This window comes from Muscardinus avellanarius (assembly GCF_963383645.1).
Source record: "Muscardinus avellanarius genome assembly, chromosome: 6".
Taxonomy (NCBI): Eukaryota; Metazoa; Chordata; class Mammalia; order Rodentia; family Gliridae; genus Muscardinus; species Muscardinus avellanarius.
Window position 1 is genome coordinate 96625480 of NC_137791.1, and position 24873 is coordinate 96650352.

The following is a 24873-nucleotide window of genomic DNA, read 5'->3' on the forward strand; positions in this document are numbered from 1 at the left end:
GCTTTAAACTATGGGGGGTGCCAGGTTGCATGTTCTCCTATGGTGTGATATCTCTGCCACCACCACTCCCTCACTGGGTCAAGTCCCAGGAGGCCCAATACTGCGATTTCTCCTCTGTGGCCCGCAATTTGACTCACTGTTCTTGAGTACGCAGATGTAGCTGTACTGGACTCGGTGAATTCACTGCTGCTGCCGCCGCCGGTGGCAATATGGCGCCTCTGCCACGCCCTCGGCCATGAGGCTGGCGTATTTTTTCTTCTCTGGTTTTGATTTCCACTCTGAATCCCTGCAGCGTGTGCTGAGCTCAGCCACTGGGAGCTTTAAATGCTGTCTGTGCCGAAAGATCCCGCCTGGCTGTTCCGCAGCGGCTCACCTGGCTTGCTGTAGCCATCCGTTGAGTTCGCCGCTGCCGCCGGCAGTATGGCGCTGCTGCCGTGTCCTCGGGCTCGTGTGTCTCCTCTGTGGCCCTGAGCTCTGTTCTCAGTCCGCTTTCTCTCTGGAGCCTGGTGGGTTTTTTTGTTTTTCTGGTGATGGTGTTTTCTGGCTATGAAAGGCGCTCTTTTTGTGGTAATGGAGATTGGTTGTTAGCGGGACTCTTAAGCCCCGCTTTTCTCAGTCGCCATCTTCCCGGAAGTCCGAGACTATTCTTTTTTTTTTTTTTTTTGGTGGTGGTACTGGGATAGAACCCAGGAATTTTCTACCTCTGGGCTACACTCCCAGACCTATTTATTAGAAACAGGGTTCACTAAGTTGCTGAGAGCCTCACTAAGTAGCTGAGGCTGGCTCTGAACCTGTGCAATCCTCCTGTCACAACCTCCCAAGTGCTGGGATTATAAGTGTGTGCCACCATGCCTGGCTTATGACCTAGCAACTTTACTTCAAAGTATTAAACCCACAAACCCACACCTATACCCAAGAGCATAGAGGATATATATACACACAAAATCTGTACATGGATGTTTCATTTTTATTAATCACAATAAATTAAACTGAAAATAAGTAAAATATTAATCAGCTGATGAATGGTCTAGAAAAATATGTCTAGACAACATTTAATCATGAAAATAGATTAAGTATTATATGATACATGCTACAGCATGGATGAAGCTTGAAAACATTATGCTACACCAAAGAATCCAGACACAAAAAGCCACAAATTGTATGATTGTATTTATATTAAATATCCAGGATGGGGAAATCTATAGAGACAGAAAGATTAGTGGTCACCAGGGGCTGACAGAGGAATGGAGAGGAAGAGGGGGGAGGCCAGAGGGACATGAAGAATGACTGCTGATAGGCCTGGGTTTCTTTAAAGGGTGATTTAAATGTTCTGGTATTAGATAGTGGTGACAGCTACACAACTTTGTGAATGTGATAAAATCCACTGAATTGTGGAGTTTAAAAGGGTGAATTTTATCATATATGAATTGTCTCAATATAAGTGAGTATAGAACAAAACAAAAAATAAAAATAAAAGGAACAGAGGAAAAAGATTTGAAGACATCTTAAAAATAAAAGAAAAATAGAAGAGGAAAATCAGCATAAGAAACCATTTCTCCTAGGACAGAAAAGATATTTTATAAAGAGATCACGTAGACATTGTTAATTCACACATTAAGATAACTGCCTGAAATTCTACCTCAAGCACGCTTATGTGTAGATTTAAATGTGTTGCGTTTATAGGATATTAGGAAGTAGATTGTAATTGAAATAATGTACTAGATAATTCCTGAAGTTGAAATCATCACAAACTTATTGTAGTTTGTCTACTGTTAAAATGTACTTTTTTAAAAAATTTTAACAACTTGAAGATAAAATGTCCAATTGATGGTGTCCTGGATGTGATTAAATATGGCAGTTTTGAATTGTATGTGTGTGCTTTTGATGCTTTTTAGAGTGGTTAGCCAAACAAGATTAGCTTTGCTATTCTCTAAAGGGCTATTTATATTAAAATATCATTGCTAGTGCACTCCCCATGATATGTTTATTTTGAGGTTTTTAAACCAGGTTGTTGACATATCTCCTAATTGCCTAAAAAATAGTTCTCAGAGGTTAAATGAAGGCTTCCCACATCCCCACCCTATCTTTGTACTATAAGTATTAAGAATGATTGCCTTCATTCATTTTTTTCTGGGCCAGAGAGAGAAAGGCCTGTCAAAGTATCCTACCCGTTTATTCCTTCTGTCACTGTGGGTTGTTGAAGGAATTAGTGGATCCTTATTCAGACATTAAAAATCCTGTTTCTAAATATGTTATTTTTATTCAAAACTTTGAGTTTCTTCAGTATTCTTAGTGTACAGCATAATTTGTTTTATTGCTATAACATATCTATTATTATTATTACTATTATATTAAAATATCATATAATGCAAGAAAGAAAATTAAAAGTTTTTGCCTGGGTATCTTGTGTAAGGCCTTTTGAACCAGAAGATTATTTCTGAATAGAGGCAGGGAAGATATTATTAATGCATGGCTTATAAAATGTTTGTTTTATCCTTAAACACAGACTGAACCTGGTTATGACAAATTGTCATACTTCTTAAAAATCTAAACATGAGATGGGAACTCAACATAGTCAGGCTCCCCTGTCAAGGGGAGTAGGGAGCAGGGAACGTTTCCATTCTTAAAACACTTGGACTGTGTGATGGTGTCCTTTACAAAGGCAAAGCTTCACTGGCATCACCTTTAAACAAGTATGTTAATCCTTTCCATCTGTCCACGTGTGCTATACAAAAGGAATACCTAACTATTCCCATGTGAAGAAAAGAATTTCTTCATGTATATATTAACATGTATATTTATGCATATAAATCTTCTTATATATGTTTTCCGTACAGCACAGATATGGATCTGTATATGCCATATATCTACCAAATATCCCCTAGATCATAGCTCAGTGGCGATTTGTAATGGAGAGAGTGGCTTTCTCATTTTTTTTTTTTGGCCAAGGATTTGAAATTGGTTAATAAATATAAATGATAAGCATGATGTAAGTGAAGGATAAGCATTTAGCAGAGGTCTAATAATCTTTGTACCAGGAACTATATAATGATAATTACTGGGTGCTTTGGATACTCTAAGATTTCAATTTGAATCTTTGTCATTCAAAAATTCTTTGGGCACTAGGATGATCATGTGCACTGGAAAGTCTCTTCCCTTTGCCTTCTTTCCAGCCCAGATCAGAACTCCTCCTAATGAAAGAAAAATTGTTTGTAGAAAGCAGGAAGAACAGTAGGAGGAAATAAACTATCAAGGCTACATCTATAGAATTCCCTCGGCCTAGGCATCATAGCCCACAATGGTACACATGGCCCAGCTGCAGGCTAGCTCATGAAAACGCATTTGAGATACCTAATGCTGTATTCCCACTCTCTTTGTACCTCATTCTTTGTTCCATTTTAATTCAATGTGATGAGTAATGAATTACATCAATTTTCTGGCCAAAGATGCCCAAAGAGCTGATGAAACATTATTTATGGATGTGTCTGTAAAGTTGTTTGCAGAAGAGATTGATATGTAAATTGGTAGACTAAATAATTAAGATTTCCTTTACCAGTGGGGGTGGGCATCAGCTAGATCAAGGGTCTGAACAGAGGAAAATCGCTCTTTGACGTAGATGATCCAGCTCCTACTTCTTGGACTTTCAGACTCAGACTCATACTTTCACTTTCAACTTCCTGCCAACATCCTAACCTTCACATTGTCTAGCTTTCAATCTTGAGCTGCATTGTACCACCAGATTTTCTGGTTCTCTAGCTTGCATATGGATATCATAGAACTTCTCAGTCTTCATAACCACCTATATGTATCTATACATATATACATGCATACATATATACACACAAATACTTATATATGTGTATACATATACAACATAGATAGTCTGTTGGTTCTGTTTCTATAGAAAACCCTAATTAATTGAATACAAGTAAAAGAATGGTCATAGCTATTCAACAGACTGATTTTTTTTTTTTTTTTTTTTTTTGGTGGTACTGGGGTTCCTGGAAGCCCTTCTACCTCGGGGCTACACTCCCAGACCTATTTTTACATTTTCATTTTGGAAACAGGGTCTCCTAAGCCAGCGCGCGGCTAGCTTCGAACCTGCGCGATCCTCTTGTCTCTGCCTCCCAAGCGCGGGGATTACAAGCGTGCGCCACCACGCCCGGCCAACAGACTGATTTTTAAAAATCTTTAAATATATTAGTCTTTTTAAAAATTTTTAAATATATTAGCATTGTGTGTGTTTGAATACTGGAATCAGATCACATAGGTTCATATTTTAATTTTGCTATTTACTTCTTGTGTGACTTTGGCCAGTTATTTAGCCTTTCTTTTTCTTAGGATTCTTTTCTCCAGTGTGAGGCAAGCAATCATATAGAATGTCCTATAGAATTATCATCATATTAAGTGAAATTATACACAAAAACCACTTAAAACATTGCCAGCTAATAAAGTAAATGTCCAATGAAATGTTTCTTAATTTGTTAAAGGTACAACTTCTAATTTAGACCCTACTGTTTGGAGAGGCACATGATACATAGAAAATACTCAGAACAATGGGAATATTTTTAAATCTTAATAACTTTTAAAATTATGGATTGTCTTTCTGTCAAAATGAAACTTTTAAATTAAGCTTTACCACAAATCGTTGATTAATTAATTATGGCTATTCCCTTTTCATTCTTTGAACTAAAATAAATTTCCTATATATGATTACTTTGTCTTTGAATTATATGCTAAACAAAAGAGTACTTGAGATTAAACACAATTAATTATGGTAGAGAGAATATAAGCTTTGGAGTTAGACCTGGTTCAAAATTTCATTCCATAATTTACTGTTTTGTGATCTTAAATAAGTACTTACTGTTTCTGAGCCTCAGTTCCTCATCTGTAAAATGAGACGGACATGGCAATTGACTTCTCTTATGCAATGACTTATGCACTTTGCTTAAGCTTCGTCTTAAGCAAATGACGGTGCTCAAAGATGACTTCTATAATATAACCAATAACTTAATTGACCAGTATTTCCTATTGATTATGCAAGGGATTTTAAAAATCAACACAGTTTTATAATGTTTTCAGTGGTCTTGATCTTCTGATATTCCTAAATATGCTGAAGCCTAAAGATTATTATGGTATATTAAGTTCTCATGTAAAATTTTGGCCTGGAAAACTAGACTTTAACAGTTTATTTCAAAGAGTAGTGGTGCACATTTTATATGTAAAATCCGGGAAACTAATAAGAATAGCTTTTGTGACCTTATATCGATTACCCAACTGTTCCGTGCTTCATTCTTAATATGGAAGAATTGGACCTTCCTAATATGGAAGGAAATGGCCTAATACATGTTCATTTGTCATTAGTAATAAATGTTCATGGGTCCAGGAAATATAGAATAAGCTTTTAAGGGCATAGAGACAATTGAGCATTGGTCAAACTAGAGTATAAATATTACTGAAGATTCCCATGATTTGTTGAGAAAAGTTGTGGATATGAGATAAGGAGCAGTGAAACTTGGATTTTAGAATCGAGATAAGACATGTTAAACACAGTCAAGCACTTAAAGGAACCATATTACAAAATCTTAAAACATTGATCCAAATTTGAAATAACTACATATAGAAAATTTCTCCTTTTATATTATTATTTTTCCTGCCATACTGCGTGATCTTAAAATTGAATATGGTTATACTTTGGTTGATTACTTACATATGTAGCCCTCACCAACAAAGCTAGATTTCTTCAGAAGAACAAAAGGTTCTAACATAGGAAGAACCAGTTTAAGTTCCATGATAATGCCAAGGAATGCTCAAATGCTGCATGTATTACAGCTAGATTGTATTCCTAGACCTTTTCTTGGCATGCTTTGAGAAATGTAGAAAATGACTTCTGGTGCATTAAAATTAATGCTGATACCAAGGCTGTCATTTCTAGGTTCTACTCTGTTGCTGAATAAAGAAATAATTTGGTCAAAAAAATAGGATAAACATTGGATGGACCAGTGTGGCCAGCAGCCTCCCCTGGGCCAGTGCAGAGATATGCAGCTGAGAAGTCCCAGCCCCGTGCTCATCACCATTTGAAGGTTCATTAAATTGAATGGGGAATTAAATTTAAATGCTCAGAGTTGGCAGGTCCTTTTTTCCTCACAGCTTTTTAAATTCCTTCTTCTGCCAGTGATTGGTCCATCCACCTCATTTTCCTCTTAATATTTCACTCACACCTCTGCTCCTGACAGTTATGAGGACACAAGGCCAGGCAGATATCAGCACGCTCGCTGGGCCCAGCAGCGGCTTGGGAATGAGTCTGATGAGAGCCAGGGAGCAGGGCCTTTTCATAAATAATGGTGCGTTCATGTCAGTGGTTTTGGACGCGCAGGATGGTAACATGTTTCCATACAGATGGGTCAGCTCTTGCCTGCCATTCTGTCTTCTGAACTTCCTGTGGAGCAGGGATGGTTTTCATCAGCCTTGATGCTGTAGAGAACACCTACTTTATAAGATTGGATTTTTTCAGCCCAAGGAAAACTGAATGTTTTTGTTGCATAAAAGATATCTTTAGAAAAGACTTAAAAGGGGTGGAGTAAACCAGTCCAGTGGTCCAAGTGAAAAGTTTTAACTGTGATAGAAGCTTTCTTTTGTAATGAAGAAAATTAAGACCTGGGAGAGCAATGTTATTTAGGCTCAGACTTCATTAAATGTCATTAAGAAATAATAGCTTTTGCTTTATAACTGCTTTCCTTTCTCTCTCTCCCTCTTTTTCTCTGTAAGTAATCCCTGCACATATATGTCATTTTTCCCACTCATGTCTACAAATCTTTTGGCAAGAAAAATAAAGCCCTCTACTTTTTTTTTGCAGCATATTGATCTCATTTTCAGAGGGACAATCCAAATACAGTTGATGGGGCAAGCAGGGTTTGGAATGCTTGGTATGCTAGCCTCTGTCAGCCTGTCTTTACTGGGTGCAAAACATAACACAAGTAAATTACAGGGACTTAATTAGCTTTATTAGACACATGAAATTAGCTTTACCCAAGCAATGGAAAATAAGTAACTTTCAAAGTTTTGTCATTTCAAGATAGAAAAATAACACAGGTATTTTTCTTGTGTATATGCACTGGAAACTCTACCATATCCTATTTTAAGGAACCATAATATGTAAAATTAAAATATTAAAGGCATATTACTATTATTCATATTACTATTATTTGACAATGAGAATAATGGACAAGCTGTTAGAGTCAGTAGAAAGAATTCCAGTTTTGAGAGAATAAGAAATGATTTTGCATTATGTAGTAAGAATGCCTAATACTGTCAGAAAGAAAGTCTCTGAGACTTTAAGGCCAGAGAAATATAAAGGAAAATATAAACCCATTAGTTCACATATCATTTCTGAAGCAAAGAAGTATCTTTCTACACTGGCACTCTGATGACTAGTAGAAAAACCCAGCCTGATTTTCTATACCTGACTGATTTGCCTGAAGGAATATCAATGAAACAGACTTTTTGACCATGGAGGCAATATGGTTACTTACTGGCCTCCACCAGCTCCTTTCCAATATTCTCTGCAGTAATCAGTGTATCTGCATTTTTTTTCTTGTGGTTATATGACTGTATGCCATTACAAACTTTGATGTTTTATGTTGTTTTCAAAATTTATCTTCCTTAAGTTGCCTAATAAATCAAGGATGTCTCCTTGAATCTAACTTATTTTTAAAAGGGGTTGTACTATATTTTCTATGTATTAATGTGGATATAGGTTTGCTTTATTAGTGGTCTAATCATAGAAATTTATTTCAGTTAAAGCAAAGGCAGTCCAGGGTTGCATTTTCAGTATGTTAGAAACCCAGGATTCTTTTCATTCATGGATGTGCTATTCATGGAGTATTGCATACAACCTCAGGATGGCTCACCACCACATCACATTCTAACCAATGGGAAGAGGCCAGGGGCAAGGGCAGAGGAAGCCATGACCTTTGCTTTCAATGGCCATAGCCTGAAGATGCAAGCATTGCTTTCATTCTCCCATGTTCCTGTGTTTAGTCACATTATTATTGTCTTCCCTTATTGATAGATACTCATCGTTTCTATTTGTTTATTTTGCCAATGCAAGCAGTGCTTTATTAACATTCTTGTACATAGATCATATGTACTTGTACTGTAATTTCTATAGGATAGATGCACAAAAAATTGAATTGAGATAAACTTGCATTCTGTTTAAGTCCTGTACCTAAACACCTAATGAAAATTTTGTAGTTTGATTCCTGTTTTAGTTGATAAAGATCTAAAGCTGCCTCTTAATGGCACTGTCTCATGCCCAGAGATCCTGTTTTGGCAATGTCACCATATTTGTTCATCTACATTTAGACAACCATTTGGATATTTCATTGTATTTTTAATGAGCAATGGAAAAATGAAAGTTATGAGATTTATACTTGAAACTTAATAGAATATAAACCTTCAAGAATTGGAGATTATGTGTCTTTTGTGTCTTTCTTCATTACAAGCACCTAAAAGTGTGTGATACATAGTCTCATAAAACATGTATGTTGAACGAATGAGTAAACAAATTTCATTTAAGCAAAATGGAAATGATTAGGAGAGATGAACATAGTAAACCTTTGGGCTCAATTAGACACTGTCCTCAAAATGATTACTTGACTGTTCATTCATTAAAAAGAAGAAAATTAGATATGATATACAAAATACCAAGAGGTACCATTACATAGTAATCAAATTGAGGGGGCTCAAAAATCGTGGATTTAAAATATCATCAAAAGCCACTCTAGATTTTTGAATGCCAAAAGAAGTTCACAGAATCATGGCATGTTGGTAGGAATAAAGACTGCCAAAGATGTGTTGCCAGAAAATGAAGGTGGCTCAAAATTTTCCTAACAAAATATTTGAGCTTAAGATCATCCGAGCTATCGTCACAAAATTCCCATAAGCAAGTGATGATTCTCAATATTAATATTTTCTTTTGTTAATTTATTACATTCTTGAAACTATTCATCTTCATAAGGTGAGGCACTGGGTCTGTTCAGTCCCTCAGCTCCTAACTTAATACCTAAACATAATGGAGGCCTAAAAAATGTTGAATGAGGACAGGCATTAATGTTTAGAAGTTTAATTCACATCATTACATCTGAGTTTATATTACTTTTATGCATTTTATAGAGACAGTCCATAGTTTCCATAATTGATGAACATTTAAAAAATAGCGTTCAGCAGGGCATGGTGGCGCACGCTTGTAATCCCCGTGCTTGGGAGGCGGAGACAGGATCGTGCAGGTTCGAAGCCAGCCATGCTGGTTTAAGAGACCCTGTTTCCTAATTAAAAAAATATAAAAAAATAGGTGTCTGGGAGTGTAGCCCGGAGGAGGAAGGATTTCCAGGAACCCCAGAACCACACACACACACACACACACACACAAAATAGTGTTCAAAGTGGAGTCAGTTGTTTTATTTTGAAAGCTTATAGACTAAAAGTATCCTTCTGTACGATGAGCTAGAGGATAAGAAATGACCAGTCATTCAGTCAGCACAGATTTGGTGGTGTCATGCCCACAGCATGCATGTCATTTGATAATGATTGCTTAGAGCTTTGATTTGCTCTCTTAAATCAGTCACTTTACACATCGTAAGCCACCGACTTCTTCATGTACGTACTCTGCTTATGATCTATTACCTAAGGGATTCTTAGACAACTGAAAAATTTCCACCCTTTTATCATTTTGGATACTAATCAAGATTTCTTTTGACAATTAATTGGCTTTTGATTTCATAATAATTTCAAATTAACGCCTAGTGAACATCTTTCTTAGTTTAATTGAGTTTTTGCTTTCAATGCTTTTGCTTTGTACAAATCATCTAATCTTTTATTTTCCTGTTTTAAGTAATGCATGTTGAGCAACGCAATGTCAAAATTCTAATTTAATTAATTTCAAAAATAAACAACTGATAAAACCAATCCTAAGAAGGCAAACTGTTTTTAGACATTTTAATGATTTTGTTTTTGTTTTTGTCATGCATAGTCTTCTTTGATTATGCAGAAATTTGTAGCTATAAATGGTTGGTTATTTGTTTTAATTAATGTCTACTAAGAAGTTTCCCTCTTTAGAAAAAAGTCAAATGTCAACATTGAAACACATGACTCCCCTCAAATGGTCTTACTAATTTAATTGCTATAGTAAAAACATGCCAGGACTTTTAGAAGTATTAAGAATAGCTAATTGTGTGTAAAAATAAATATTGATTGACACACAAAGGTTTATACATACATACATACATACATACATACATACATACATATTTACGGCTAAAATAGAAAGAAAAGTTACAAGCAAGCGGATTTTAAAAAAAATATTTAAGTGTCAGGGAGAAAATAGTCTCTAGCAATATATACCAACTACCCATACTTTTTTTTTTTTTTTTTTTTTTTTTTTTTTTTTTTTTTTTTTAGTAAGACCATGTTTTATTTTTTTTTTTTTTTTTTTTTTTTTTTTTTATTTTTTTAACAATTTTTTATTGAACATAAATAGTATACATTTACACTATATTTGGTGCACTCTCCCCCCGCCCCCATTTTCTCCCCCCCCCCCACCAATGGTTGGCCAGGTTAACCATGTCTTATTCATAATTTTACACATGTTCAGGTGAAGATGCTCCTTAATCAAGATCGGCCTTTCTCCTCTCCTATCTTTCCATTAAAACTTAGCTAGTATTTCCCCTCTAATATCTGGGGTCCTACTGGTATCCTTTGTGTTTTCTAGTTTGGGCATATTAGAGGAAACATGTGTATCTTCTCCTTCTGTGCTTGGCTGATCTCACTTAACATGATGCTTTCCAGGGCTTTCCATCTTCTTGCAAATGATAAAATTTTGTTCTTCTTTATGGCTGAATAGAATTCCATTGTGTGTATTTCCCACAGTTTTGCTATCCATTCATCTGTTGATGGTGATCTGGGTTGGATCCATATTTTGGCTATTACAAATTGTGCTGCTATGAACATAGGTATGCATATGTTGCTGTATTTCTCTGAATTCAACCCTTTTGGAAAGATACCCAGGAGTGGTATAGCTGGATCATATGGTGGATCTATTCCCACCTTTCTTAGGAATCTCCACACAGATCTCCATAGTGGCTGAACTAGTTTGCACTCCCACCAACAGTGTAAAAGAGTTCCTCTTTCCCCACATCCTCGCCAGCATTTGTTGTTGTTTGATTTCTTTATGCTTGCTACTCTCACTGGGGTTAGATGGAATCTCAGTGTAGTTTTGATTTGCATCTCCCTGATGGCCAGTGATGAAGAACATCTTTTCATGTATCTATTAGCCCTTTGTATCTCTTCTTTTGTGAAGTGTCTATTTAGTTCATTTGCCCATTTCTTGATTGGGTTGTTTGTTTTGTTGGTGTAGAGCCTTTTGAGCTCTTTGTATACTCTGGATATTAGCCCCCTATCAGAATGGTGGCTGGTAAAGATCCTTTCCCATTCTGTAGGCTTCCTCTTTAGGTTATTGATAGTTTCCTTTGATGAGAAGAAACTTTTTAGTTTAATGTTATCCCACTTGTTTATTCTTGCTTTAATTTCCTGAGCTTTGGAGGTTTTGTTGAGAAAGTTACTGCCTGTGCCAATATGTTGTAGTGTTGAACCTATGTTCTCCTCTACTAACTTCACCGTCTCAGGTCTAATTTCTAAGTCTTTGATCCATCTTGAGTTGATTCCTGTGTTAGGTGAGATATAGGGGTTTAGCTTCATCTTTTTACAAATGGCTAGCCAGTTCTCCCAGCACCACTTGTTGAAAAGGCTGTCTTTTCTCCAGCGTATGTGTTTGGCCCCTTTGTCAAAGATTAATTGACTAAAGATGTGTGGGTTTGTTTCTGTATCTTCTATTCTAATCCACTGGTCAGTATATCTGTTTTTGTGCCAGTACCATGCTGTTTTTACTACTATTGCTCTATAGTATAGTTTGAAGTCTGGGATTGTAATGCCTCCTGCGTGTTTCTTGTTATTGAGAATTGCTTTGGCTATTCTAGGTCTTTTCTTTCTCCATATGAAGTTCATGATTGATTTTTCTAGGTCTCTGAAGAATGTCACTGGTATTTTAATGGGAATTGCATTGAACCTATAGATCAGTTTTGGCAGAATGGCCATTTTGATGATATTTATTCTGCCTATCCATGAGCACGGGAGATCTTTCCATCTTCCAAGGTCTTCTTCTATTTCTTTTTTTAATGTTTTATAGTTTTTGTTGTAGAGGTCTTTTACATCTTGGGTTAGGTTTATTCCTAGGTATTTTATTGGTTTTGAGGTTATAGTGAATGGAATTGTTGTTTTTGTTTCCTTCATTGTGGATTCGTTGTTGGCATAAAGAAAGGCCACTGATTTCTTTAGGTTGATTTTGTAACCTGCGACTTTGCCGAATTTGTCGATCAGCTCCAGAAGTCTTTTGGTTGAGTTCTTTGGGTCTTCCAGGTAAAGGATCATGTCATCTGCGAATAAGGATAATTTCACTTCCTCTCTTCCTATGTGGATTCCTTTGATTTCCTTCTCTTGTCTGATTGCTGCAGCAAGAGTCTCAAGGACTATATTGAAAAGGAGAGGTGAAAGTGGGCATCCTTGTCTTGTTCCTGACTGTAGCGGAAATTCTTGCAGTTTTTCCCCATTCAATATAATGTTGGCTTTGGGTTTGCAGTATATTGCCTTGATGATGTTGAAGTACTTTCCTTCTATCCCAATTTTTTGCAGTGTTTTTAACATAAATGGGTGTTGGATTTTGTCGAATGCTTTTTCAGCATCTATTGCTATGATGATGTGGTTTTTGTTCTTGGTTCTATTTATGTGGTGAATAACATGTATTGATTTGCGTATGTTGAACCAGCCTTGTTTTTCTGGGATGAAACCGACTTGGTCGTGATGAATTATTCTCTTGATATAGTTTTGAATGCGTATAGCTAGTATTTTGTTTAGAATTTTTGCATCTATGTTCATTAAGGATATTGGTCTGTAGTTTTCCTTTCTTGAGGTATCTTTATTTGGTTTGGGGATTAATGTGATACTGGCCTCATAGAAGGAATTTGGAAGAGTTCCATCTCTTTCAATTTCCCGGAACGTGTTATGAAGTATTGGTATTAGTTGTTCACTGAAGGTTTTGTAGAATTCAGCTGGGAACCCATCTGGGCCTGGGCTTTTCTTTGGTGGAAGAATTTTTATTGCCGTTTCTATTTCTTTGGTTGTTATTGGTTGGTTTAGGCTTGCTATGTCCTCTTGGTTGAGTGTAGGAAGGTTAACTGTGTTTAGAAATCTGTCAATTTCATCCAGGTTTTCAAATCTATTGGAGTATAAATTTTTAAAGTAGTTTCTGATAATGTTTTGAATTTCTTCACTATCAGTGGTGATATCTCCTTTTTCATTTCTAATTTTGGTAATTTGAGTTGATTCTCTTTTTCTTTTGGTTAGGTTGGCCAGGGGTTTATCAATTCTATTAATCTTTTCAAAGAACCAACTTTTTGTTTTATTGATTCTTTGAATTGTTTTTTTGTTCTCTATTTCATTTATTTCTGCTCTAATTTTGATGATTTCTCGTCTTCTGCTGGCTTTGGGAATGGATTGTTGCAGAATTTCTAGATCCTTGAGTTGTTTCATTAGGTTCTTTACTTGGTGGTTCTCCATCCTTTTTATGTGGGCACTCAATGCGATAAACTTTCCTCTTAGTACTGCCTTCATGGTGTCCCATAGGTTTTGGTGGGTTGTGTCTCTGTTTTCGTTTGTTTCCATAAATTTCTTTATTTCTTCCCTAATTTCTGCTCTTACCCATTCGTCATTTAGTAGTGTATCATTCATTCTCCATGAATTTGAATACTTTCTTTCGAGTTTCCTGTTGTTGATTTCTACTTTTATTCCATTGTGGTCTGAAAAGATGCATGGGATTATATTACATTTTTTGAATTTGCTGGTATTTTCTTTGTGTCCCAGGATGTGATCTATTTTGGAGAAGGTTCCATGGGCTGCTGAGAAGAAAGTGTATTCTGTAGTTCCTGGTTGAAATACTCTGAAAACGTCTATTAGGTCCATTTGGTTTATGGTTTCCTTTAGTTCTAGAGCATCTTTACTCATCTTTTGCCTCGAAGATCGATCCAGTGGTGTGAGAGGCGTATTAAAGTCTCCCAGAATTATTGTATTTGGGTCTACTTGGGATCTTATGTCCAGAAGGGTTTGTTTTACGAATGTGGTTGCACCCACATTTGGGGCATAAATATTTACTATCATTATATCTTCTTGGTGTATTGTTCCTTTTAATAAAAGGAAGTGCCCTGATTTGTCTCTTTTGATGTGTTTTATTTTAAAGTCTGTTTTGTTGGATATCAGGGTTGCTACCCCTGCTCTTTTTCGGTCACTGGTGGCATGGTATATCTTTTTCCATCCTTTCACCTTCAACCTGTGAATGTCTTTGGCTGTGAGGTGAGTTTCTTGCAGACAGCATATGTTTGGATTATGTTTCCTAATCCACATTGCCAGTCTATGTCTTTTGATTGGTGAGTTAAGTCCTTTGACATTAAGTGATATTATTGAAATATGCTTTTTGTTTTCTGCCATTTTGTGTTCTGTCTACTCTTGGGTGTTGTGATCTTTCTTCTTTACTTAAATGGCCCACTTATTAACTTCCTCGCTTCTCTGATTCTGGAGTCTGCTTCTTTTTTCTTCCTTATGATTTATTTCTTTAAGAATTTTCTCTAGTGTTGGCTTTGAATTCATGAATTTTTTGAGATTCTGTTTATCCTGAAAGACTTTGACTTCCCCATTGATCTTGAATAGTAGTTTTGCTGGGTAGATTAATTTGGGCTGGAAGTTATGTTCTTCCAGGGTCTGAATCACGTCATACCAGTCTCTCCTAGCATTCCTGACCTGGGTTGTATAGTCTGGGGTGATTCTTATTGTTTTGCCTCTATATGTCACCTGTCCTTTTGTTCTTACTGCTTTTAAGATTCCTTCCTTGGCCTCTATGCTGGTCAATTTGGTTATTATGTGGCGTGGAGTGGTTTTTCTTTGGTCCTGTCTCAGTGGAGTTCTGTATGCCTCCTGTACTTGAAGATTCAAGTCTCTTTCCATATTTGGAAAATTCTCTGAGATTATTTCCTTGAAGATATTACATATGCCCTTGGTCTGTACCTCTATCCCTTCCTCAATGCCTATTATCCGTAAATTAGGGCGCTTCATATTATCCCATAATTGCTGGATGTTTAGGTTTTGTTGCTGTAAAGATTTCTGTATATCGCTGACTGTGTTTTCGGTTTGGGATGTACTGTCTTCTAATATTGATATTCTGTTTTCCATTTCATCTAATCTTCCAGAGTTTCTTTCTATTGCTGTCTTCATTTCACTTATTGCCTCTTTCATTTCATTCCAGACCTCTTTCTGATTCTTTTTTAGTGTTTCTATTTCACCTTTAACCTCCTCTATACTTGTTTTAAAACCTTTCATCATATTGAACAACAAGATTCTGAACTCCCCTTCTTGCATTTCTAGTAGGTCAGTATTCGTGATTTCTGCTGTCTCTTCATAACTCCTGGTTCTCATATTTATAGTGTTCTCTGTCCTGTTTTTCTGATTTCTACCCATCGTTCGTGAGTAATGTGTTTAGTCAAATCTTAATATTAGGAGTTTAGGAGTGTCGGCCAGTCAGCAGAGCCTTTCCAGTGTTGAAAGTGGGTGATGTGGGAGGAGCTGGGGTGATGGGTAAAGGAGTCAGATTAGGTGGAGGATATGTTAGGTTGAGAAGGACTTTAAGTATGATAAAGTAATAACTTGCTATGAATGAGAGAGAGTTAACTACTAGGACTCTTGTTGTTAGTAGAGTAGTTATGGATATAAAAAATACTTTGAGTTTTAAACCATGAGGTATATTATGGGGAAAAGTTTTGGGGGAGAAATGTATGTAGGTTAGTGTGGGAAGGTTTGTAAATAGGGATGCTGGTAGGAGCAGGCAGACATAAAAAAAAAAAAAAAAAAAAAAAAAAGAATCCGCTCAAGATACCAAGACTATTATGTAATCCAAGAAAAAGGAAGGTAAACCAATCAAAGGAGGAGAATGAAAGAAAAGGAAGGAAAAGGGAAGAAAGAGGAAAAAGGAAGAGGAATAAAATAAAAGGAACTAGCAGCCGTGTGAAATAAAGAAATAAGGCAAACTATCCAATGTATATATATATAAAACAACAAGTTAAAGTAAGAGAAGTTTGGATTAAAAGAAGAAAGAAAAAGAAAAAAAAAGAAAACAGCAATAACCATACTAAAACAAAAGCACTTTAAAAGCAAAAGAAAACATAACATCCACATTAAAAGTAAAACAAACAGTCCTACTTATTTACGCATATGGGGTCAGGTCCATATAATATGTGTGTATCTGATTGCTTGGTAGCTTTCAGGATACCGTCCAATGTCTCTTAGTTTTCTTTGTACTCTATTTTTATCTTCTTAAGTCACTCTGGGTGTTTGGACACCTTTTTCTCCTTTAGCTGCTTTAGGTTTATGTGTCCGGGTGTCTGGTTTCACTGTTATTTGATTCTGTACAGTTCACAGATTCTGCGAAATTCTAACCTGTGGTCAGCACATCTGCACTCACCACCCTCGCCTCCAGCCTGTGCTTCCCTACAGCAGGGGTGGAGAGTGACTAAAGTGTAATTGGCACTTCCCCCTGAGGTCCTGAGCAGATTTTGTGGCCCGATGGATTTTCTTGTGTCTCTGGAAATTCCAGCTGGGCTAGCCAGGTGTGGTCCCAAGATGTGCCCTGGGCAAATGAATGCTGGTTCCTGGGTGGCCACACTTACTGCCAGAGCTCTGCCTATTCCAAGAGTGCAGGCTGGATGCCCTGTTAATACTGGACCCTAGTGAGAGTGGGTGCAGCTGTCTATTGCTGCTGGTATGTTCTTCCAAGGTGTATTGAGCTGTGTTCTCACTTAGAACTAAGCATCTGGCTACCAGGAGGTTGGGAATACCCCGCGGTGGGCCAGGGGTGCAGGGTAGGTGCTCAAGGTTCCAGTGTGCGGTGTCCAGCAATGGTCTCTGCGTCCCGCGGGACGTAGAGGCTGGGGGTGCCCCAAGGAGATTTCCGGGTCTCCCAGTGCTTTTGCAGCCTGGAGGGTAGGCTCTGGCAAGGTGGCAGGGGTTAGCCACAGAAGCAGGCTCCAATTTAGGAGGGCAGTGTACAGGCGCTGATTACTAGTAGGGGACAGGCAGGAAGCGCGAGGAGAGTGCTCTGAGGCTTGAGCCCGTGGTGGGGGTTTGAGACTGCGACTCCGCACACGCTAGGACCCCAGTTACTAGGGCGCCCTCAGGTACCTGTCTTGGTGCAGGAATCCGTGTGAGTCTCTGTGCCGATGTGATCCGGTCGCTGGTGGGCAGACAGAGTTCTGGAGGGTGCTGCTCGCTGCTTAGGATGCGGTCCTAAGTCCGTTTTTATTCCCGGATTATCTTGCCGTGGAAATATCGGGCAGGCAGCTCCTTGGACAGCTGCCAAAGCAGCCCGCGGTTCAGCGTTCTGGTCCGCGGTCAGATTGTATCTGCAGCAGGTCCCGTGTCCGATCTTTGTTCTTCTTGTTCAAGTTCAGGGTTCCGCCGAGGTACAGGATGTGTTTTGGTTCCTGGTATGTATTTGTTTTGTTGATTTAGACACTGCTTTCTCAGTATTTAAACTTTATTTACTTCAGCTACTGAGAGGTGCTGTGTCCCTCAGTCGCCATTTTGAAAAAAAAAAAAAATACCCATACTTTTAAAAGCAGCTATCTTTAGGCCGGGCGTGGTGGCGCACACTTATAATCCCAGCATTTGGGAGGCTGAGACTGGAGTTATCGTGGTTCGAGGACAGCCTCAGCTACTTAGTGAAACCCTCTGCAACTTAGTGAGACCCTGTTTCAAAATAAAGAATAAAAAATAGGGCAGGGGGTGTAGCTCAGAGACAGAATGACCCTGGGTTCCATTTCCAGAACCTCAAAAAAAAAAAAAAAGCAACTATCTTTAGATGATGAGATTAAAGATGGTATCCCCCCCCTTTTTTTCTTTTGGGAATTTCTTTTTTACATTGTGTGGGTTTTTATAGTATCGTGTTGCAGTACTTTTATTACCATAGGGGAAAAACTCACAAGCAAGTCTTTTCCGTTTTGGAGAAAAGTTAAGTTATAAGAAAATCAATAAACAAAGATAGCAGTTTTTTCCACCACACAGCTCTATCTTCTAAAAAAGAAAATAGCCACTTAGATAAAACTGTATACCTCATGAGTAACGACTGTGATTTTGAAGCATAGCATTTGGGAAACATGATATACGGCTGCTTTTGTGGATGAAGCTTCTGTGCTTTGCCTGTGGCAGGCTGAACTGCAGTAGCTACAGTGCGTCGCAGTAAGATGTGAAAATATAGAAGCCCGATGTGCATTAGAAATTCAGTCTCCTCAACATCCTTCCCTTCGGAGTCGAGGACTCCATGTTAATGAGGATATGTGGGTATTACTCATCCTAAGGTGTGAGATTAGCAAATGACTGCTGGGGAAATCAGTAAAGCTTTTGTGCGCTGTGAAAGCAAGAATAAACTGGCTATTTTAACCCAAGCCCAGGCATTCCCTTCTCCAGGCTCCCTAGCGGATCCTTCAGCTGAATCAGAGCCTTAAAAATAAAGCCACTCTCTATGCCTCTCTGTGCCCACTGAGAATCCTGCCAAAGCCTTCTATGAGGTATCTGTGAACTTACCCTGGGAGAACACCACACAGTGTCCCTGGCTTCCTGTTCTAAACGACCCACTCCAACACACACTGTAGTACTACTCAAGGTAGGGAGAATGAGCTGCCAAAGCCTATTTATCACTTTGCTGGGCTTGGACTGCGCACATCCGTCTAGAGTACAACAGGGGTCATAGGAAGAGCTGTTCTTCTCTCCTGCCTTGCCAACACTAGGATCTTGTATAAAGATTTAATTACCTAGTGTTCCATTCCATTCATTTTCCCACCCAGCAATGTGCCGTTCTTTAAAGATGGGTAAAAGAATGAGTTGGGAAAAAGATTCTTACAGTTTTCCAAACTGATATTGAATGTTCAAAGCTAGGAATTGGTTAAATAGATGATTATTATCTATATTATGGAATATTATGTTGCCTTTAAAAATAGGTTTGAAGAATACATAATAAAGTTCAAAAGTGGCTCAGATAACCTATCATATAGATAGTTATGATCTGCTTAACCAAAATAATATGTAGAATAGTATCTGTTTTGTTTTAAAAATTAAACAGGATATTGGAACAAAATATTGGAACACACATTTTCTAGTGACTTTTAATAAGATGATTATGTTTTAATTTCTCTCCTCCCCTCATCAGTTTTTATTAGATTTTCTACTTTTAAAATTAACTAAAAATTAAATATTATTATTAGAAACTTTTGAACTGAGAACTGAACTCAGGGGCATTCTACCTCTGAACTATACCTCCACACCATTTTATTTTTTTGTTTTGAATCAGGGTCTGTCTAAGTTTCTGAGACCCACCTTAAACCTGAAATCCTTCTGTCTCTGCCTCCTAAGTACTGTGATTACAGGGGTGCACTACCATGCCTGGCTAAAATTAAGTCATTTAAAATGAGTTAATTAATGCTGGTACATATCTAAAATTGAAAATTTATAAATTAATTGGAAATAAAAGGGTTAGATTTTTGAGCATTTTATTTCTGACAGCTACATTCATATCTTTTTTTTTTTTTTCAAAGTGGTACTAGGGATTGATTCCAGGAGCACTCTACCTGTGAGCTATACCTCCAGCCCTTTTATTTCCTTATCTTTTTTTTGTGTGTGTGTGGTACTAGGGGTGGAACCCAGGGGCTTTCTACCTCCGGGCTATACTCCCAGACCTATTTTATATTTTATTTGGAAACAGGGTCTCACTAAGTCGGGGAGGCTGACTTCGAACCTGTGCGATCCTCCTGTCTCAGCCTCCCAAGCACAGGGATTACAAGCGTGCACCACCACACCCGGCTTATTATTTCCTTATCTTTAAACAGGGTCTCACTAAGTTGCAGAGGGCCTCATTAAGTTGCTGAGGCTGTCCTTGAACCTGTGATCCTCCTGTCTCAGCCTCCCAACTACTGGGATTACAGGAGTGAGCCACAATACCCAGGTTATTATATGGAAACCTTTTGTACTTTCTGTGGAGTTTTTCTATGATCCTAGACCTTTTCTAAAAAAAAAAAAAAAAAGCATATCAATGAAAAGATTTAAAAGACTATTCACATTTGTAGTACTTGGCCATCTTCTATTTTTTGGTGATCACATAGTAACACTTGGGTTGCTTTCCCCCCCCCCCCAGTACTGGGGATGGAATTCAGGGTCATTCTACCTCTGAGCTACACCCCCAGCCCTATTTTTATCCTTTATTTTGAAACAGGGTCTCACTGAGTTGCAAAGGGCCTCACTGAGTAGCTGAGGCTGTCCGTGAACCGCCATCCTCCTGTCTCAGCCTCCCGAATGCTGAACATTTGGGTTTTTAACAATTTCCAAGGACATGGCCTATGAACGAGATGACTCTATCTGTGTTTGGAGAGAGTCCGTGCTGACTGAGTGCTCTAAATGAAGACTTAATGAGGTGATGCTTCTCCTTCTGGCTGGCTCCTCCCGGCCTCTAGGACCCCACACGCTATCAGCTCTCATCCCTGTCCTCATTCTGGTCACAGGAGCCTCTGTGCCCCCTGGATACCCTGGTGATGCTTGGCTGTGTTCTGTGCACACACCCACAGAAGGCGGCTGCACTGCCATTGCAGCCACCACTCTTTTGGTTATGACCCCACCCCCCCAGAGAGCCCTTATTCAAAGTAACTGTTAATCTTGATCTTATTGCCCAAAAGCAAGGTGTGAGGTGCAGGATGCATAATGCATGTTTGAGCTAAGTGCAAGAGCTCAGAGGCCAGGAGGAGCTAAGGCCAGGAGATCTCCAAGCCAATTCTGCAGACTTCTTCCATTCATGTTCCTGCCCTGAGGCACTGGAGAGGGAAAGAAGAGAAAAAAAGGAAGAAGGTACCAAATCAGGTAGAGAGATGGAATGTGGTCTGGGGTAGGATTCTAATCATCATTGTTACCTAACCAACCACTAGTTTAGTCACTGTCTAAATAATAATGACTTTTTTTTTTTTTCCGTCCTTCCATACACACGTGTTAAGGGTGTGTTCAGCTCAGATGGAGGTTCTGGGGCTAAATGATGAGGACAAACATCCTTTCCCTCCTGAGGCCTACAGTCTAGTGGAGGATAACTGAGCTAATAGCCGTACAGTGATGTGCAGTTGCAGCTGGGACAAGTGCTGTGGAGGGAAGGTGCTCATCTACACTGGAGGTTTGGGTCCAGCAAGTCAGGAAAGACATCCCCAGGGAAAGAGCAGTTCAACTAAGATCTGTAGGGTGAACTGGATTGAGCAAGGCAGAGAGAGGGAAAGATTTTCCAGACAGAAGGAGCAGCGTGTTCTAAAGCTCTGTTTAATATTGGTTGGATAGAGGCTCAACTCTCAGATCACTGAGAACAACCTTCGTTTTTACTGTTTCAACTTCCAAACACCCCACAGGACCTGTCCAGGTGCAAGCAAATGTTCTTCTGAACCTATTATATGTGTTTTTGGTGTTTTCTATCAGCTATAAAATCTGTTTTCACAGCTGCACTTTTTGGTACAGAATTTGAGCACGTATCATAAAACAATCACAAGGAAAGCACAAAGAGAACACACAATGATTATTCTGATTTTGATTACTCAATGCCTACTGTCACCCGGCAGTTACTTCATCTCTTTAATAACTGTAAAATGACAAGAGATCAGGCTCTAAAATTTAGGTTGTCTTAATAAACACGATTCTTATACAAAATTTAATTTTGCTGAAGGCTACAGCTTGGATTTTAGATATCAACTAAAAAAGATTGGGTCTTGTCTACAAGTTGTTTTCTTTGTAACTTTTTGATAAGGTAAAAAGTTTTGTCAAGGACTGTTTCTAATGCTTAAACTTAGAGAACTTCAAAGGCAATTAGTCCTGGTCACAACATTCATCTGTGATTATTTTCATGGTGAAATGGTAGTATTAACTCTCCTGATATTAAGGGAATGATTTTATTTCAAAGCATGGTCCCAGAGCATTCTGTCTGATCTTGCCACAAGTTGATGTTCCTTTAAGTTTTATTCTGTAAGAGGACTCCAGTAAATACGGTAGCAAGAAAATGGATGAAAAACATATGGTGTTTTTACTCAAAGGCTCAGTTGATCATTTTCTTTTTTTATCCTTCAGTTTTCAGTCTTATTTTCTAAAATATAGAATGTTGTGCATATGTTCAAAATAAACTATAGCATGATAGTAAAATGACAATAGGAAACATTATGCATATTTAATTTTTAAGTTAAAAAGAAACCAAACTCTTATTTTGGTATGATATGATAACAGAAATCAATCAGAAAGAAATAAACTGGGTGTGGCGGCGCACATTTGCAACCCCAGTACTTGTGAGGCTGAGACAGGAAGTTCGCAGGTTCGTAGCCATTCTCAGTTACTTAGGCCCTCTACAACTTAGTAGACCCTGTTTCAAAATTAAGAATAAAAATATAGGGCAGGGAGTGTAATTTAGAGGTAGAATGCTCCTAAGTTTAACTCCAAGTTCTGCAAAAAAAAAAAAAGAACAAAAGAAAGGAAGAAAGAAAGAAAATAACTATAATTTTTTTTTTTTTTTTTTGTAGTGCTAGAGATTGAAACCAGGGGCATTCTATTACTGAGCTATACCTTCAACCCTTGTATTTTTTATTTTTTATTATTTATTTATTCTGTGATTCTGGAGATGGAACCCAGGGGCCTTCTACCTCCAAGCTACACTCTGAGCCCTATTTTTTTATTCTTTATCTTGAAACAGGTTCTCACTGAATTGCCGAGGGCCTCACTAAGTAGTAGCTGAGGCTGGCCACGAACCAGAATCCTCCTGTCTCGGCCTCCCAATGCTGGGAATACCAGCATGTGCCACCACGCCTGGTGTATTTTTTTTTTTTTTTTTGGAAACAGGGTCTCACTAAGTTGCATAGGCTGACCGAGAGCCCGTGGTTGTCCTGTCTTGACCTCCTAATTACTGGCATTAGGTGTGTGCCACCATATCAGGCATGAATTCTTCTTTCAAGATTAAACTTTTTGAGTGAGAATGGTGATATTATTAAAGAATGGTAACCTAAGATATACCGTGACTATATTCTGAAGTGTGATATTATTGATAGAAAACAGTAACATTTAATTGCTTAACATATGACTATAGTTTAAGACAAATGATGCATTCTATGGTTTGCTTTGGTAGTTTCTCAGCAGGATTGTAGAGATTTTCCACGCTTTCTCCTAATCTGATGTGAATTACTATCTATCTGTAGAGTGAGTGTTCTTACAATAGAATTACTCATTTTTTTCCAGATTTCCTTTCAAATTTATGCCAAAGTTTTCCTATCTTTTTTCCCCCCAGATTTCTTCCCTGGTTTATATCCTACAGTCATTTATATCTGGTATAAATGTTCTCAACTCATAACAGCCAGATTGGCTTTCTTATGCTAACTCGTGTAAATGATTTAAGGCCACTGTTACTCACATGTCTGTCATTTATGTTGTAATTCTTCTAGTACTGAGATGAGCTTCTGCAGAGAGTCTCCCAGCCACTTATGTTAATACTCTTAGTGTATTTTCTTTATTTTTCGGACTAAATTTTCCCTTTGATAATTATTAGAAAAACGAATTAATTTTTTTTTTAAAAAAAGAAACATCCTAGCTGGGTGTGGTGGTCCACGCTTGTAATCCCAGTACTTGGCAGGCTGAGACCGGAGGATCTCCCAGGTTCAAAGCCAGCCTCAACTACTTAGTGAGGCAATCAGCATCAGCGACATAGTGAAACCCTGTTTCCAAATAAAATATAAAATAGGTCTGGGAGTGTAGTCTGCAGGTAGAAGGCTTCCATCCCCAGGACCACACACACAAAATAAAACACACTTTTCAAAATAAACTCCTAGAAGCATACATTGTAATGTAAAATTATGGATGTTCCAAAAGAAAGTACCAAAGAGTATTGTTAATCATAAATCGATGGAGACTTTCTATGTGACAAGCACTGAGCCGAGTACCTCACAGAGAGGACCTATTGAATTCCATGAAATCAGTCCCCTTTTTATGCCTGGGCTTTCAAATGAGGACATTGGAGTTTAAGTAAGTTAAGAAACCTACACAAGTCCTCTTAAATAGTAAATGGCGGGGCTGGAATTCAAACTTTATAAGGATATATTTTAAAGCATTTGTTTTCAAGGTAAATAAGTGTCCTACTTCACCAAATTAGAGAATCAATCTCTCTCTCTCTCTCTCTCTCTCTCTCTCTCTCTCTCTCGATACTGGGGATTGAACCCAGGGACATTCTACCTCTGAGCTACATCCCCAGCCCTATTTTTTATTTTTATTTTTTTTAATTTTGAAACAGGGTCTCACTAAGTTGCAGAGGGCCTCATTAAGTAGCTGTCCTCGAACCCAGATCCTCCTGTCTCAGCCTCCCAAGTACTGCGATTTCAAGCATGCACCACCACGCCTGGCTTAGTGTGTCATCTGAAGGGTGCCCATTCAGTGACGGAGCCCTCCACCACCATGCCTCCTTGACTTTCTTCTCTTTCACTCTTTCAAAGACTTTCAGAGGTCTAGGACTGTTACTTGGATTTTTCTCAGGTGTTTTTTTTCCTTTCTTTCTTTCTTTCTTTCTTTCTTTCTTTCTTTCTTTCTTTCTTTCTTTCTTTCTTTCTTGTAGCACTGGGAATGGAACCCAGGGGCATTCTACCTCCAAACTACACCCTCAGCCCTCTTTTTTGTTCTTTATTT

At 38.1% G+C, this 24873-nt stretch overlaps 1 protein-coding gene across 2 annotated transcripts in view; it reads left to right on the forward strand.

Annotated features, from left to right (window-relative positions):
* SCFD2 (sec1 family domain containing 2) overlaps positions 1 to 24873 on the forward strand; it is a gene marked incomplete at both ends in the record, with an annotated part of 435303 nt that overhangs the window by 217249 nt on the left and 193181 nt on the right. The window lies entirely within an intron of this gene.